Source organism: Mchenga conophoros, linkage group LG2 (assembly GCF_057382185.1).
Source record: "Mchenga conophoros isolate Kocher_MC1m ecotype Shallow Benthic linkage group LG2, M_conophoros_male_GT1.1, whole genome shotgun sequence".
Classification (NCBI taxonomy): Eukaryota; Metazoa; Chordata; class Actinopteri; order Cichliformes; family Cichlidae; genus Mchenga; species Mchenga conophoros.
In genome coordinates, this window is record NC_140527.1 from 33,292,459 (window position 1) to 33,311,432 (window position 18,974).

The window sequence follows — 18,974 nt, forward strand, 5'->3', positions numbered from 1 at the left end:
ATATGTGATCATTAGAAGAAAATATGATCTGTAAATGAAATGCTTAGTAGCACTCTACAATTGTGGCTGCATTCAGACAAGGCAGTGCAAGTATTTTGATGGATGGGTCTTGGACCACAACCACATAGTTTCTTGCGTGTCACTTTCTGGTTTCTTGGGGGAATTTCCACTAAATGTGCAGCAACACAATGGAAAATGTACTTCTATATCTGTATAAATGACAATAGATCAAGATCTAGATCGAGATCTATCACCATATTTGGTGGCATGGTGGTGCAGTAAGTTAACACTGTAGCCTCACAGCAAGAGGGTCCTGGGCTGGAATCCACCAGTCATCTGGGACTTCTCTGTGCAGCTTTACCTTGTGGCTGTGTGGGTTGCCTCCAGTTACTCTGGCTTCCCCCTACAATCCAAAGACATGTATGTCAGTTTAATTGGTGATTCCATATTGACCATAGGTGTCAATGTAAGCATATATATATATATATATATATATATATATATATATATATATATATATATATATATATATATATATATATAGCAGCTGGATAGCTTAGTGGTTAAATTACACGCCATTGGAACGGGAGTCGTAGGAGACAGAAAGAGACAGAAAACTGAAGCCTTACTCGGACGTCGCCTGGATTAACAAGGTTCGCATCAGGTGTTGAGGAACCAGGACACACTGATGACAAGTGGGCTACAGGAGCAAGAAGGCATACGTGGGCACTGTTGGAATGCTACTTCACAAGTAACCCCAGCGGAAGGGGTTACATGAATAAGATGTGGGACCTATGAAACTTTGATACCCACCATCCAGACTGATGGTAAAACGACTAGTAGCAAACAGGGCATCCATTGAACTCCATACCTAAGTGGCCGGCATAGTATACAGAAACATATGTGCTGAGTATGGCCTGGAAGTCCTGAGGTCAAAATGGGAGACACCCCCTAGAATGGTCGACAATGATTGAGCTAAGATCCAGTGGGACTTCCAGATACAGATGGACAAAATCATGATTGTTAACCAACGTAACAGTAGTCCCAGTGGTAATCGGAGAACTCGGTGCAGTGACCGAATTAAGGAGTTGCTCATGGAGCTTTATAAGTGGGGTAAAACTTAAAGACACATCATAGTATTATGCAAATATTTGAAATAAATTGTATTTATCATTGTACCTATTTAACTAAATTGCATGCTTGTACAGTTTATAAAGTATATGAGGAGTTTCTGCCTAATGGAATGCAAATGGAGCAGAATTATTTATGTGTGAATGCACTGGCATATTTCTCTTTACATTTTTAAATCTGTTTTTTTTTTGTTTTTTTTTTAGCATTTAGGAGGGGTTTTGTGAGATAATAAAATATATACTAATAAAATAATAATAGTAAACAAAACATTGTTTCACACCAGTTTGCTGAAATAATTTCCAGCACACACAGACAATCTTTGTGCCTGAATGACTCTAATTGTGATATTTTAAAACTAATGATTCATAATTCAGTTCAGGTTTATTTACATAGTGCCAAATAGCAACAACAGCTGTCTCTGGGTGTTTTATATTGTAAGGTAAAGACCCTACATTCAAGCAACCATCTATAAGCAAGCATTTTTTGATGATGGGAAGGAAAAACTAGCATTTAAGAGGAAAAAACCTCCGGCAGAACCAGACTCAGGGAGGGGCAGCCATCTGCCTGAATTGGTTAAGGGGGGTGAGGGGAAAGAAAAAAGAAAAAAAGAGAAGAAAGAAGAGACCATAGTTATACAGAACAATAAACAGACTAAGAGAGAGAGAGGAGGCAAAAATGGCGCATGTGGGAGACATGTAAAGAATGAATAGTGGTGAATGGAGAAAAAGTGTTTAGTGCATTAGATGAAGATCTACAGCAAACTGAGCCTGTAACAGTATAAATAAGGCATGGTTTAGGGTCACCTTTTCCAGCTTTATCAAAATGGAATCCAAACTTGGAGCTGCTTCCAGAGGAGATGAACTTCATAGCTGAAGGGTCTGCCTCCCATTCTGCTTTTAGAAACTCTAAGAACAAGTGAGTCTGCAGTCTTAGTCCTGGTATAGTCTTGGGATAATACCCACATAGCAGACAAGTCTGGCCCAGATCTGGTGTCAAGCTGGCAGTGCTGGCTGACTGCTGGCATGGTAAATGATATGTCATACAGATATGGGCCAGGCCTGGCATAGATAGCACTGTTTATGTGATGGCATGCCACATCTGGCCCGATAATGTTTTGGTTTATGTGGCCCAGGCTCATAGAAAACAGGTCTGGCCCGGATCCGGCATCAAGCTGGCACTTGTGACTGACTAGTGTCATGGCAGGGTGTATGTCAACCAGATGTGGGCCAGGTCTGGCAATGATGGCACTATTTATGTTCCTATTTTCCTATTTTAGTTCGAAGACCCAAATGCAATACTATACTGCTTTGGTAGCCAACATTTCAAATGCAGGTTTGACAGGTTTGTGAGTGTACACTTTATTCCTAGTGAGGGTTTACTCATGCTTAACACTGGGTGCCTGTATCTCAGGAGGTAGAGCAGATCACCTACTGATTGGAAGGGTAGTGGTTCGATCGCTGGTTCCTCCAGTCTTTATGTCAAGAGTATGAATATAGTTAGGAAGCTCTCAGTTTAAGGGAAGTGTGTGAATGTCGCATGCTGTATAGAGCACTTTGAATAATCTGGGAGAGTAGAAAAGCGCTATATGAATCAGTCCATTCACTGTCTGAACAGAGTTTTGTCGTGTTACTTTTGCATTATTATGTTCGGGCACATGTTGTTATTACATGGCTTGATTAAGGTACACATTAGGCTGACATCTGGGGCCAGAGCTGAGACTGTTCTGGGCTAGCGCAGGCCAGCAGTGTGTCTGCAACTGGCCTTGTGCTGGCCCATGGGTGGGCCACCAGAGGGCCGTCATTCTTTGCGCTATGTGGGCCATGTGCATGCACATTGTGTGGGCCAGATCCGGGTCATACCAAGTTTGCTATGTGGGTATGGTAGTGTGAGGTCTTTAAGATATGATGGGGGCTAATCATTCAACAGAGAAGAGTTTTAAATCCTAAGAAAAAACACATCCCTGCCGGTATGCTCACTGCAGTCCTTTTTAAGGACCTTTTAGAACTCTGTGGCACTCTGACTAACTCTCATATGTAAACAAGACCCTTATTTTACATGAACAGATTGGAATCATTTCCTCTATTTCCTTCCTTCGTTCTATTCCTTTAATACCAACATTGCCTTGTCATAAGTACACCCTTACCCTTATTTAGCCTCTTAATTCCAGATGAATTATGGTCAGCTTCTGCTAATTCTACAGTGACAAAAATTATTTACAACAGTGTTGTTGAAATACAACACTGTTGCCAATACAACTGCCAATCTTCCCAGGAGTGGATGCCCTAGAAAACTGACCCCAAGGTCAGCCATGCAATGCTGAGAGAAATTCCAAAAACACCCCAGAGCTATGTCTCAGACTCTACAGGTCAAGGTCTGACCTTGGGGTGAATTTGGTGGTCTGTCCACTCCTGGCAAGACTGGCAAGTGGTTTGAAAGTTCTCTACTTGTGAATATTATTTCTTAATGTAGAATAATGGACTTTAATCCATCCATCCATTTTCTTCCACTTATCCGGAGCAGGGTTGCAGGGGCAGCAGCCCAAGCAGAGAAGCCCAGACCTCCCTCTCCCCAGCCACCTCCTCCAGCTTGTCCGGGAGAACACCAAGGTGTTCCCCGGCCAGCCGAGAGATATAATCTCTCCAGCGTGTCCTGGGTCTGCCCTGGGGCCTCCTCCCTGCCTCCTCTCCTCCGCTAATCGCTACCTCATCGTGGTGGAGGGGTTTGTGTGTCCCAGGGATCCCAGGGGCTATGTTGTCTGGGGGCTTTTGCCTCCCATGGAAAATTGGTCCTGGATGAGGGACCAGACAATGAGCGATTCAGAAGACCCGTATGAAAAGACCATCAAGGGAACAGTTCACCCTGCCCGGGATAGGGTTACCGGGGCCCGCCTTGGAGCCAGGCCCGGGGAGGGTGCCCGAGGGCGAGCGTCTGGTGGCCGGGCCTTAGTTCATGGGGCCCGGCCAGGCACAGCCCGAAAAAGGGACATGGGCCCATTTTCCTGCAGGCCCACCACTCGTAGGAGGCAACGTAGGGGTTGATTGCAATGTGAACCGGGCGGCGTCCAGGAGCGGAGGTCCTGGCGGACTGATCCCCGGCTACCAAGACATGTATAGTGGACATTAAACTGTTTGGAAATATCCTTAGAAGCCTTCCTGATACCATTCCTTCTTGACATTGTCCTAAAGCAGACGTGAATGTTGAGACCACTAAACAAATCTTGTAACTCTATAGAGGTGGTCACACTTGCTGAAGCTCAATTAATCAAGTACATCTGATGAAGTGCACCTGTCTGCTATTTACATTCTTAATGCCGATGGAAACACTAAGACTGTATGCAGTGTTTCACACACTGCTTCTGTATTTGGTCTGGTTTTTGTTAAATATTTGTTGGTTCCAAATCCATATGTAGCCAACAAATCTGACATGACTCAGATTTGTTGGCTACACATCAGATGCTGCACATCTGCACATTTGATGTGACTCTCTTGTCACGTCAAAGTCTGATCCTACTATGAATGTTTATGAGGCCCATTATATTAGGCACTGCTTTTCAATCTTCTGCTGAAGCCCATGGCACTGAAGCTTCTATTTCTTCTTCTTAACAGATAGGAGTGGCAGCTGGTGTGGTCTTCTACTAGTGTAGCTCATCAGCTTCAAAATTAGATATGTCACAAGTTCAGAGATGTTCTTCTGCATACCTTGGTTGTTGCTGTATGAGTGGTTATTTGAGTTACTATTGCTTTTCTACCAGCTTCAAGCAGTGTTGTCATTCTCTTCTGACCTTTGACATTAAAACGGCACAAAGAACTGCCGCTCACTGGATGTTTTCTTTTTTTTTACTTATGTTTTTGTTTTTCAAATATTCTCTGTATACCCTAGAGATGGTTGCACAGGAAAATCCCAGTAAATCACCAGTTTCTGAAATACTCAGACCTGGCACCAACAACCATGCCACATTCAAAGTTACAAAAATCACCTTTCTGATTTTGTAAAGATTCGTGATTATGTTTATGTTATTAATTTATTTTAAGAAGTGAAGCACTGACTTAATGCATGGCATTAGCTTTGTTACCACACCGTGACCACATAACAAGAATGAAACATTATATGACATTCACTTAATTGGCTGTAGTGCAGTATAGCAATGACCTATTAGCCATTGTTTCTGAAATTCCTTTTTTCAATTTGTTAACTAAAAATTACAACCTTATAGAGTTTTGGTGAACATGATTTGATAGTTTCACCAACTGGTGATTATTACAAGAATACAGTTTCACTGTCAACAACAATGCATCTTAAAATAGAGCAAATGCACAGTCCTTCTACATTACAGATGAGAGGCAATAGGTCTCAGACTGTTCCACCTCCACTTTGAGAAGTGTGACATCACATGTCTGCAGAGATAATCTACTAACACCGTAATGAAGCATCAGGACTTGCAGAAGAATAAATAATGCCTGATATCTGCCCTCTGTAACCAACAGATACTTCAGCGAGAAGGGAAGGAAGTTAGTCTGGCACCCAGTATACACAGATCATAGAGATTATATGAGCCACAGATGAGGTCAGCCTTGACTTGAGGTAAAAGGTCAATAATGTGTTGCTCTTTCATTTGCTGGATGAAAACTGCTTGGATGGTGAGATTGTGGTAAATCTGCTCAGGAAGAGACTCTGTGTAACTGATTGCCTAAAGAAGTGACCAGTTCAACAGATTATATAGCATCCATTGCTTGTTGCATGCAATATTATGTGCTGATAAACATTGCTGGCCAACAGCTGCATTGGTTTTGTGTTGTGTTTAGGTGAGAAATGCATTTCAATCACGGCAAATGAGAGGGAGATTAGAAGGTAACCCACAAATATTAAAACATGAATCTAATTATTGGATATTTACTAAAATTTTCAGAGTGGATTTCTTACATCAGTGTTTCTTTATTAGTCTGCAAGTATACAGTTGGACCATAGTGAGATAAATATCGTCATCGGCTGGTAAGCACTGGAGTACATTTCACAATGTCCACCCCACCAGTTTGTGGTAGTGATCCATACTATACTGCAGGGGCACAAACTATGCATTTTTGTTCTTCAGCTAACCTGGAGGAAAAGCCAAGAAGAACTGCTTGTTTCTAGTTGTCCAAGTGATGTACCCGCAAATGGGTACAAATGCTTCAAAATATCAGTGCATGCTTCCATATTTTATTGTCACTACTACAAATGCACATAGAAACAATGTTGAAAAAAAAAAGCTTTAGCTGTCCTGACATATACCTCCAGTTTTAGTTGAGTCATACAATGCTCACTAGCAGATTATCTCTCTGGGAACAGAAGACACAAAGTACAAATGTGCACAACAAGGCATTGAAGGTTCTCTGTGCCCTCTTTGCTCTGCTGAGCTGAGTCCAATTTGCCCTCGTTTGAATATGTGCTGTGGGAACGGTGCTGCTAATGGTGGCCTCGCTCCACCTTTATAGTGAGATGAGTATACATCTGACAAGCAGCAGCGATGACTGGGATTGGAATGAAATCTGCACCCCTATAACTCACTTGCTGGCATAGCTTTCCTGATAACACAGCGGTAATTGACACATCCCTTTGTTAATTATCAAGGTGATATGACACATGTACTCATAGAGATCAGTGAATCTGCTTTGTAGACACATTCTCTGCTCAGCATGTCAGCAAGGTGTCCTTTGGAAGCAAGCCTCTGTCTCTGGTGATTAAAGATCCTATCATGTTACATCTTCCAGGGCCAATAATTAAAACAGAAACGTAAAGCAGCATCTAATGAACTTCAGCTTGATGATTATTCATCAATAATAAATGCATAACATTCACATTTATTTTTGTCCCTGAGTTAATGCGCTGTTTGCACTTTAGGGATATGTCAATTATTGTTTGGGGACAATAAGACATAAACAGAAAGCATCTTACTCGGAATTAGGACCAGCGTCTGTATAGGTATACTTGTAATATCCTGGGTTATGACGTGAAATGCAATGTGTTTTACACTGGTTTAAACACAATGGTACCATGACTGAAACTTAACTGGGAAGATCAATATGAACAAATGTCGTGATATATGCAGTTCTCAGGGAGACCTCAAAATGTTCTTCAACATACATCTACATTTGCATCAATAATCCATTAGCCTTGTCCAGGTCATACGAGTGCTGGAGATTATTTCAGTTCACAGGATTCCCAATGACACAGAACTAGTCATGTTCACATTCACACCTACAGCTAATTTAGGTAACTAAGCAGCATATTTTTTGGCCTGCAGGAGGAAGAGTAAAACACGCATAATGGTCCGAGCCAGCCAGCAGGTTGGGAAGTTCTTACTGAGATGTGACAGTGATATCCACTGTAGCGCTGTCGACACCCATTTCAATTAAATAAGCTGCAATTTCAAGTTTTAAAATGTAAGTGAACTGTAATATTAATCAAACCAAAACTATATTGACTGTTATAGGTTATGTGTTCATTATACTACTCACATCCTGAACATGAAACAACGATTAAAGTGTAATACAAACATAAGAATAATGAAGAAAATGTCCTAAAAAACCTTTATTATTAAGCTTTTTTATATAACACTGAGAACACTGTCGTTGCAGGATATAGTGCAATTTCTCTGAAATTCAAAGTGCCAATACCAGGCTTTTTGAGTTTTCCTTTTTCTTTAATGTATTATATAAGCTTTAGTGCATGTGAGAGCTCTACACATTTACAAAACCCCAAAACCCTGCAAAAGGAAAATATTCTCCTTAACAAAGAAGACTGCTCCTGAAATATCTGAAATGCCCCTTTCTTTCTTTCTTTCTTTCTTTCTTTCTTTCTTTCTTTCTTTCTTTCTTTCTTTCTTTCTTTCTTTATTTATTTTCCCGTTACTTATCTATGTCACTAAGTACAAAATTTACATAATGCCTGCCAAGCAGCTACTTTGGCATACCCTTAAAGAGTGCAGAGCAACCTCATAGCCTGTCACTTTTAGTTACTCACTCCAGCCATTTCCTCTAACTCTAAAATGTCTCAGCCATGGAAATCACAAAAAGGAAAAATAAGTTATTTTTTGGCTGCCAGAGCAAATACAAGAATGCTCTAACATTTCCAACATTTGAGTAACCAAAGATCCAGATCAATCTAATGTGGCTAACCTTGTCAATAATGTTGCGTCACAAATGTAATTTTGACAGTCATAAATCATTGAACACAAGACCAATCGGAGCACGCTAAACAAGGACTAGGTGCATTTAACAATATGTGCACCTTTTGTTAACATGACTAGTTTGGTAAACTCAAAGGCCAAACATCAGATGGTGCTGACCTGATACAGGAACCTGCTGGTAAATAGTTCTTACTACCAAACTACTGCCAGCCAGAACTTGACTTTAGCAAAGTTCTTCCTACTTTGCTGCCAGTATAAAGCATACAAAAACACAGATTCATGTGAATTTCTGATTTAAATGGGTCACTGATAAGCCATAATTGGCAAACATTAGATAGCAACATACTGTAGTTAGTTTCAGAGTTACTGTAATCACCATTTCAGAGCAATGGTGACAAAGTAGAAACATTTTGGCTAGGTCAACATCATATGGCATAAATCTATATAAAAGTATTTACAATGTCAGTGTAAATGAGCCACCATATTATCTGGGTTGTTATGGAGAGAGAAGGATTGTTGCACTTTGGCCATTTCACTTGTATGACACAATTACAGTATGAGAAGTGAACAGTGAGGTTACATTGCAGTTTCATACTATTCTTCTGTGTCCATAAGTATGCTATTTTATAGGCCTTTCCTTATTGTGATTTAAAGCTCCAATTGCAAACCAATTCAATACATTACAGCAGACACATTTTTTTAAAGCAGTAGAAACCCCATTGTAGTTATAGCTGGAATTCAAATATTTCAAAAGCAAGCTGCTTCACAATGTATCAGAAACATATTTACAGTTAAGGGTGAGCAATTTAATTCTCTTAAATATAGTTGAGGTAGTGGTTTTAATCATTTTTTTTTAAATCCCAGTGTTCAGGCAGAGAAGGAGATGAGCTACAGAATGGTTGTGATCTCTGAGGATTACTGTGCTCACCGGGCACTCTCAAAAGGTAAAAGGAAAATCACATTAGCTCATTATATTAAGGCTCTGTTTCTACTGGCAACAGATAGACAGGCTGCAATGCATGATGGTCTAATTGTCAATTAATGTAAGATACAGCTTCTATAAGTAACCTCGGTTGTTTCATAGGGCTACCTGATCAATCAAAGCACAATGACCTTTTCGGCATAAATAAGAAGGTTAAAACGAAGCTTTTAAAACTGGGGCAGGGTAGGGTGGGCACGGCTCCCCTTTAAAGTGTGAGAAAAACATCATCAGTAAATCAATGGTGTAATCACTGGTGATGACACCTACCCTACACCCCTACCCCTTTGTTGTCCTTTGATTGTCAAGACATGGAAAAATACATTTTATAAAACAATGCACATTCTGTTAACATAGGGTTAAGATTATAGTTAGGGACATTACTAATGATAACTTCATGGGGTAAAAAAAACTAGAATATTTTTTGGATAATTGCAAAAAATACATGAGCCTGTAAATAAGTGTATTTTGGACACTTTGTTCATTGTGTCCTCCATGTACTAGTCCAACAAAATTATTTACTTTGCAAAACAAGCTTACTGATCGGCAGCTTGCGGTGAATTTCATTTTCTGGATTATCATGAAGGCTGTTTAATCCCCTGCTCATGAGTCAAATATCAAAATAAAATTATATTCATTTTAATGTCAAGATGACTCTTTGCATTTATGACAGTGTCAAATGGATGCATGAGTGGCAGCCCTTCCCTGCTCAAAATATGAATTTTCATGTTTTGGTATATAAGAAATGATAATGATGCGGCCATAGATAAAGAAATGCAATTTTTTATGCTCGACACTTCACTCAGCGAGAGTGCATTATGCACAAAAATGCTCAAACTAATAATTTTCAATTCCCACTTCAGCACAAATAGAGTAGTCCCTACCAGTCTATTATATCCGGCATTGTCTCGCATTCTGCATTTAAATATAGGCTGACATGCTTAATTCATTGGAAGTCATTACGCTGTAATAAGGTGCTGGAGAGGGGACTGGTAGACTGGTGACTGAGCTGGTCTTAGACAGAATGAGTTCCTTTTCTAATTAAGATCATTTTGTTCCCATGTCCCATCATATTGTTCTGGAGTATTAACGCATCTGTATAAGAAGGTCAAAGCCTGCTCCACGCACACTGTGGCTCATATTTTAGGGCATCATCAAGCCCCAGGCACAAAGCTAAACGCCATGAGCTTGTCCGTTTCGCTAATGATGATATGTCACAAGAATTTTCATTTAAAGGCTCTCGTCTGTGTATATTTTCAGGACCTGTGTGTGTGGGTGTGTGCACATACCCCAAATGCATAACAAGCAAAAAATACAAAAATATTAATCTCATATTTCTAATGATAAATATTTATTAGCAAAGAGTCAGATATCTTTACTAAATGTAATCGATTCTAGAAATAAAAGTACTTCCTGATAATGTGCAATAATAATTATACGATCTCACTAAGATGTTAACCTATACACTGTCAGAACAATGTAACTGTTTGGAGTATTCAATTTACAAATTCTGCTGTAAATTTGTAAGGTATTAATGGTAATAGAGTGAGCGAAGATCTATTGTATTCATGGTGATATATCCACCAATTATAATAGCTCTGTATTCTGTTTGCACAGCTCAAACACTACAGAATGGAAGTCAAATGTAACCGGCAAATATGGTGTTGAAAAAAAGAAGAAACAGAAAAAAAGAAAAAGGGAGTCTGTATAGTTGGCTCAAGTGTGTATGCTCTACGGCTAACATGGTGCCGTGGTAAGGAGGGGAAAGATAAGGACTGTGGTGTTTTCACACAGCTGAGGGCTGTGAGAAGGCTCAGGAGTGATATGTGGTGACAGCACAGTGCCACGCTGTTGACACAGCCTGCATCTCTTGGGTAGTGAGGGCGGGATTGCCCCAGGCTTGATTATTTACCGGCCTGCGTGCCTTCAAAAATGTTCTCTGAGGACACTTTGAAAAACCCTCCTTTGCAAGGCCTTTTAATTGGATCAGAGCTATCATTTATTAATGGGACTGACTATATGCAAGTCTACTTTTTTTCACACCCCATCATTATTAATGGCTACTGGATCAAAAGCCTGATATGACCTGTATGATGTTCCATGTCAGCCTGAAAGAGAAATAGATTTCCATCATCAAATTGCAGAGGTTGGAAGAGAAAAACTGCCGTTCACACGGCCAGAGAAAGCCCAGGATTTTTGGAGTACGCTGACCCTGTAAGACATGCACAGTAATTTCAGTGAAATCCCTTAAAATATTGACTTGCATTGAATTGCATCATACAGTGAATTTGAATGGAGGGTTAGACGGATGCTGATCTATGCTGAGGGTTCAATACAGTCAGTCTACTCCCCAAAACACTGGGAAAAAGATTGTTTCAAAGAATGATTGTTTGATTTTCTTTCTGAACAAATTCACAGTGGAACATACAGTGGCCTCTGATGCTTTCAATATCATGTGTTTGACTGTTAAAATTCCCCAAGATAAAAACATAAACAGACTTTTAAAAAATTCTATGCAAAAAAAACTATGTTGAGTGTGTTTTCAACGCTAGTCTCAAAACTGAGACACAATCAACATTTGTTGCCAACCATTACCTACTTTGAGCTTCTTTTAGGAGTCTGTGTACATATTAGGCTATTCTCATTCTCATTCATCTCATGAAGATAAAGTGAAAATACAAATTTAGTATATTGTTAAAGTGAGCTAAAAGAAATGATACAATAAACCCTCAATTTGAAAATCACTTTCCTAAAACAGTCCAATAGTTTCCTGTTTGTCACATGTTTCATGATTGCCTTTTTTCACTCATTGTAAACAAATGAGACATGACATTCTCAACTGCTTACTTCATCAGCGTAATTATTTACAACCTGGATGGAAAAGTGTGTCTGTCATTGTGCTAGAGGGAATGCTCTTGTCACTCAGTGGACTAACCTTTTTAAGCACCCTAACGGAAAGCTAGTTATTGTTTTCTGTGATAGTTTCCCACAATATTTTTTTTCTTTTTAACTATGTTCTTAAAATTGATTCATATATTCCATTGCACTATGACTGGCTATGGACCAGACATTTTCAGTTGGCATAGAAATGCATCAGTGTCAAATAGAGACCAACAAGGCGACAGCTTCCAGCCATGTGCTGTCCCTATTAGTTAAAAATGAAGAGTGCATTGAGACTGCCACTAGCCCTCTTTAGAATGCCACTGAAGATGATAACACCATACGTCAATCACTTTTATGAAAGATGCATTAGGGTGACAGTTACAACTTAAAAGGGAAAAAGCAAACACTCATCTTTTAAAAGCAAACCATTTTTGTAACCTGTGCTGTATCGAGGTATTAGCACCAACACTGCACGCTGAGGATGTATGAGTATATTTTTGCACATCTGTCTCAGAGCTAACCTTTTGTGACCAAATGCACAAACACATGTTTATATATGTCCCTGTTCCATACCCCTTTTTAGTGGCAAAGCTTGAAAGTTGTTTTTTTTACCCTAAAGTTCAACATGATCGTTTGATGTGACAGATGTGAGAATGGGAGTGGGTGGACTTGACTGATGCTGAGCTCTCAGCACTCTGCTATGATTGAAACTGGAATTACGGCTGCTGTGAAGAAATAACCCTCGCTGACTTTTGACTGAATGTGTATGTGCGTGTTTGTGCATGTTTATCTCGACATCAATCTATGCGTGATCAATACAATTGCAAATTTCAATCTATTGCAGTCTAAATGGTCTGTGTGGTAATGGTGCAAACTGAAATTTGTTTTTGTTCATAAATGTCTGCCCTAGATGTATCAATGGACAACAACCTTTTTAAAAAATGTGTTCAAATTCCCACAAGCTTATTGAATGACAAATTGAAATAATACAAGTGACTGGCATTCTTCCATGTACAAAGGCCTTAATGTGCTAATGAGTTCAAAAAGACATTTAACATGAGAATGTCAATCAAGCCATTGGCATTTTGGCATCTGACAGTTGGGTCACATGTTCCTCTGAGGGACACTAACACTTTACCCATATTATACAGTACTTGGCTTGTTTTATTGAGCCACTGAAGAGAGAATTAGCAAAATTTACAGAAAAACATCGGTCGCTGAAATGTGTGTTAATGTAAATATGCTTTTTATAGTGGTTGTTTGTAATCATTTTACAACAGGACAGCATCACTGATATACTGAGTGTGCTGTGTTCAGCCGTTACTAGTACTATGTAAAGGGATTTGTTTACCTGGTTCTGATTTACAGCAACTGCTTTGACTCACAACAGCTTTGGGGATGATTTTTGTTGCTTTTTAGAAATAACATAAATATTAATTCCCATCTATATTTAGTTACCTGAATGAATAATTCACATATGTATTAAGAGTATTTTTCACAACAAAAAAAAGATGAATTCACATTTCACAAAGGTTCTTAACTTATCTGCTTAAAAAGATCTAAAATGAAATGAGGAGCATTACTGAAACTTGTATATATGTAAGATTTAGCAAAGTATGTATCAGTCGTGAATTACTGGCAATGCAGCTACTTTCACTGTGGAGGGAAAAAAGTTAAAATTTTTTATTCTGTCTTTTGTTTTTGTTTTCAGAAAAAAATGGACAATAAAGGTCTTGTAGAATATATATATAGTTGGAAAATGACATACTGTAGGACAGGAGAGGACAGGAAGAGATTATCTCAAAAGTTAAGTCACTTAAAATTTACGTGTAATGTCTATTTATGGTCAGAACGGCACTCAAAGAATTCTGAATTGAGTTTTTGGACACTTTTCCAACAGCAAATGTAGTAGTAAAGGTATAAAGTTCAGGGGAAAAGCTTAACATTAAAACTTTTAAGCACTTTCTTGTTGAATCATATTTGACTGGATATACTGTGTACGCAGTGTTATATCCCCTTGGCCACTGGCTGGATAGTTTTGTTTCCCAAATAACTGCCCAAAGTAGTATAATCTGTTTCAGTATTGCTACCACACAAAACAACTTTCATTTAGAGAGACTAGTAGGAGTCATCAGTTTGAATTTAAGCCATATTCTTTAGCAGCACTTGCCAAATTCCACCTTTATACTAGCCAGCAGTCAGAAAGCTGCAATGGTGGCTCATACAACATCCAGTTCTATATAATAGGACAAAGAGCAGTAAACCTTATAACGACCTGCAGCACTGGTCAGCTGATCATAGTCTGTCCAGAAAGAAACCAAATCTACTGAGGCGCATAATAGAAATATGACTTTAGTCATCCTGTGTACCTCACAAAAATGTATACAATCTTGTATACATAATATAGCATTAGTAGTACAGAAATCAGAACAACTTAGGGAAAATTCTACTATTTCTAATATTATTATTTCATATTCTAATATTGTGTAATTAAAATACATTTACTCCAAGCTGTATGTGCTCTTTAACTATAAAAGTATATTTGTAAAAGTAGTTTACTTTGACTTTATCACTCACTTATCTGATTAAATTTAAAGCTTGGTAAATAAAGGGACCATGTAGATACCTCTGTAAAGAATAAATCTGTCCCATTTTGGCTTTACAGGCCTCGAAAATGCTACTAATGATCTCAAAACCATTGTATGAATATCACCTTTTTGTAGGTTGAAGTCCAGTTACTACAGGTTTGTATGACACGTGTTCACTGCTCTTTCATTTTGCTAGCATAGGCTGGTGATTCACTTTTTCTCCATGGGGGTCTGGTGCAGGTAAGGTCTTTCCAAATCCACAAGTGAATATTTCTTTGTGAGCAAAAGTGGGTCACATAGGTTTCTCCAGAAGCAACACAGGTAGACACACCAGGACAGAATCTGCAACAAAAGAGAACAGGTCAAGTAAGTAGAGAGCATATGTCAACAGGTAAGCAAGCAAACAAGGCCTCAAACTAAGTGGCCTCAATTACTCTACCACACTGACTAGCTAAACAGCCCTATTGTTTGAGGTTTGACTCTTATTTTACATTTTGAGTTCTTTATTTTCATTACTGTTTAAATGTTGCTGGAGCTTTAATTTGTGTTTTATTGGATTTCCTTCCTTGTTTTAAGTTGTCTGTTATGTCTTGTGTTTCTCCTCCTCTGTCTGGTAACGCCTGCTCCTACGCTTTTGTTTTTATGTTTCTGTGTGGTTTGTCCATTCATATCTTATTTATCTTCAGTAGATTCCAGATTGTTTGAAACTACCAACAGCTTTAATGTGTGACCTGTTCCCAACATTTTAGGCATCCTCAGTCAGTTTTTACTGTATTTTTAGTCTAATTTGTCCTCTGTCAGTATGTCATGTCTGTGATGTGCATCCCTGATTTCTCTAAAGATTCTTTGGCCTCTTGCGTTTCAGGAATTTTGCTTTTTACCTCACATTTTGGACTTAATTTAGACTTTATGTGATATTTCATTTCATTTCCTTTTTGATTCCATTTGCTTTTTCATCTTACATTTGGTTCCTCTCAATTTTATACACTGTGACATTTGATTCATTTCACCTTCCGTTTTGCAATTGCATACAAACAAAACAAAAGCTCACATAAAGCAAAACTTCAAGAACTGGAGAAGAGTCAAAACCAATTGTCATCTGGAAAAATGCTTCCACACTAATGTATTTGTTTTTCATAAATCACTGTACTGTAGTGACTATATTGTACTGACAATAAGATTCCATTCTACCAAGTCAATTTTCAACAACTGGCATTACTCCGTCTCTGTCATTTTTTCTCAGCTGAGGTGAGAAATGAGGAGAATCCATGGGAAAATTGGTCAGAAGGCTAGTTATCTTGAGCCTATGAAAAACAAAAAGGAGTGCAGCAGCACATCAATACTTGCCCTGTCACAAGGGTCTCAAGAAAGCGACTGAAATTTTATTTTTGGAGTCACTAACTTTTGACTTGTCAGATTCTTGCAACCTGTCATCACTTCAAATGTGTCAGCGGGCCTCCACTGCTACCTTAAAACTCTGACTCAAGTCCTGTATAATTTCCCCATCTTCCCAGCTACCTCTGTGCTAAATTGCATTGGAAGATGGATTTTTGGCATCTGAAGCTGTCAGGTCTTAGCCATGGAAGACTTTATGCACTGGTACACCGTGTATGAAAGTGAATTCTGGAGGGATGGAGGGGAATAACAGCGGTGAGTCAAGTACCGCCACTCCAGCTGGTCTTTGGGCATTTTTTCAGGCTGTGATTGTATGTATTTAATAATAATGTCGAAGCTGCATATCTATTTTTTCCCGTCCTCATCTTTCCTTTCTCATTTTCTCTGTCTCTCTAAATGTATTTCTCCTGTATTACCTAGATCTGAATCTCTGGTAGGTTTCCTAATGATGATAGGATGTGGTCCGGCAGCAATCTGAAGACCATCTTCATTCCAGAAAGAACTATTATCTTCATTTTCATTATAGTTATTACAGTGTCCATATGCATGAATTGTAGAACATATTTTACATTAAAACATAGCCTGGCGGAAAACGCTGTTCTGATTGGTGGAAAGGTGTTCGTTAATTTTTGATAAAAGATCCCTCAAACAAAACGTTGCTATCACCAGGGATGGTAATTATACTTTCCTTCTTGGCAAGGAAAAAACTCAAATGTCTGCCATGCTGAATTTAAGTCAGTGCTTAGTGTTCTCCATGTCCCAGTCGTAGCAGCACAACTATGTGCAGCTTTCAGGAGTCTGTGTTTACTTTTCCTATCAGTGTATGTTCAAATATGAGAGGATAAACCTCATCTGTAAGACAGCTGTATACATTTGAAAAGGCCCAGGCAAGTCCCAGTGAAAGAACAGCAAAGCAAGAGGCTATCAGAACAATTAAGTTGACAATATTTGCTGACAATTACTTGGAAACACACCCAAACGCCTGCTGTTTATTTCAAGGAGCCTAAAAATAGGTTCAAGCTATCTTTTAAAGGTCAGAGTGCAATTACTGTTTATTAAAAGAGAACATTTAAAGCATGAAATTTGTGGCCAAAACCAATTTGGCAAACCAATTATCTTTTCATTTAACTAATAGATTTGAGAATGTCTCAGTGTCTATTCTTTGCAAACTGTTCATCCAATCTACTTCAAATTTGATATATGTATTTCAGAAGACTCAAGCAACTGTGTGTTGAGACAGCCACTTTAGGAAATTGACTGTCTTAAAATTTCAAATTGTTGATTCACAGACTTAACCCCATAATTAATAACGGGACTGAATAAAGTTGTTATGCAGTATAATGAGTCATGTTGGTCTGAAGTCTGATCTGAAAATTCTAAGGTAAAAAAAATATTAATACTTTTTTTCTTTTGAGTTGTCTGCCTGGTTTCCTTGTTTCTGAAATAAAAAATGACAACACGTTGATTATGTTCCCAGATAATACACTAAATAAAACAGTTATATTTCTTTGTGCGTTAATTTAAAAAGATAAACGTTCATACAGTCTCTATAATAATTCAATGCAAAGTGAAATATAATTATGACATGTTTAGAGGGTGTATAAAAAACAAAAGAAAAACAACATAGTGCAATGATTTGAAAATCTCATAAACCCATATTTTATTTACAACAAAATACACAATACAAAATTCAAAATGAGACAAATTATTATTTTATGAACTATATTGGATTATTTTAAATTTCACGGCAGCAAGACGTCTCAAAAATGTTAGGGTAGAGTCAACAAAAGGATTGATTGTACAAATTGTGGAACAATTTCAGAAAAAATTTCAACATAAAATTGTGAACAGTTTGATTGTATCATCATCGACAATAGATAATATCGTCAAAAAATTCTGAAAATTTATAGAAATCTCTTTGGCCAAAAAAGAACAAGGCCAATTAAACTGCTATTAAAAACAGATGTGATTCTTTCATGGATATCACTGTATCGGCTCAGGAACACCTCCAGAACACCTGTTTTTTCCCCTGCCCATTTAAAATGACTAGGCCTAAGTGGAAAACTGCTCTGTGGTTAGAGGAATGAAAATGTTATTTTATTTTTCATTTTTTTGAAAACATGGATGCCATAGTCCTCTAGAATAAAGAGGAGAGGGACCATATGGCTTATTATCAGTGCTCAGTTCAAAAGCCTGATAGTACGGGGGTGCATTAGCGGTTATGGAATTGCCAGCTTGGACATGAATTGTATATTTTTTCTTATTAATAGTGACTATTGAGACCTTGTGATACACAGTTTGTATTACTAATATTATTATTACATTTAATTATTCTCTGTATACTCTACTTATAGGAAAATTGGGAATAGACAGAAAAATAGGGAGATAGTGAGGAGTAATGACCCATGGGAAATGGTCCGGTGCAGTCCCAGCTTGTTTTTGGAATGTGAGTCACCTGCTTGACCAGGTGAGCGTCAGCAGTGCGCTTGTAGCAGCTATTTTTAAGTTGTCTGAACACTGTTGCTGCTTTTATTGATTAGCACACCCTTGCCAAAAAAGGCTTTTAGTCTTGGCAAAACTCTTACTTTAGATAAAGATAAACACGATATAAAAACACTTGCTTTGCAGAATTGCAGCTTTTTTGGATTTCTTTTTTTTGTTGTTTTTCTTTGAATAGAACGTGTTATGTTTAGTAACTTAAAATCAGTATGCAAGGTCAGGAAAAGATCTTTTACTATTTTAACATAGGCAAAAGCTTCCATGAAAATAGTTGAAAACAGATTCTTACATGTAACCAACTTCAAAAAAATATTTTCTTGCCTTTAAAGAAAGA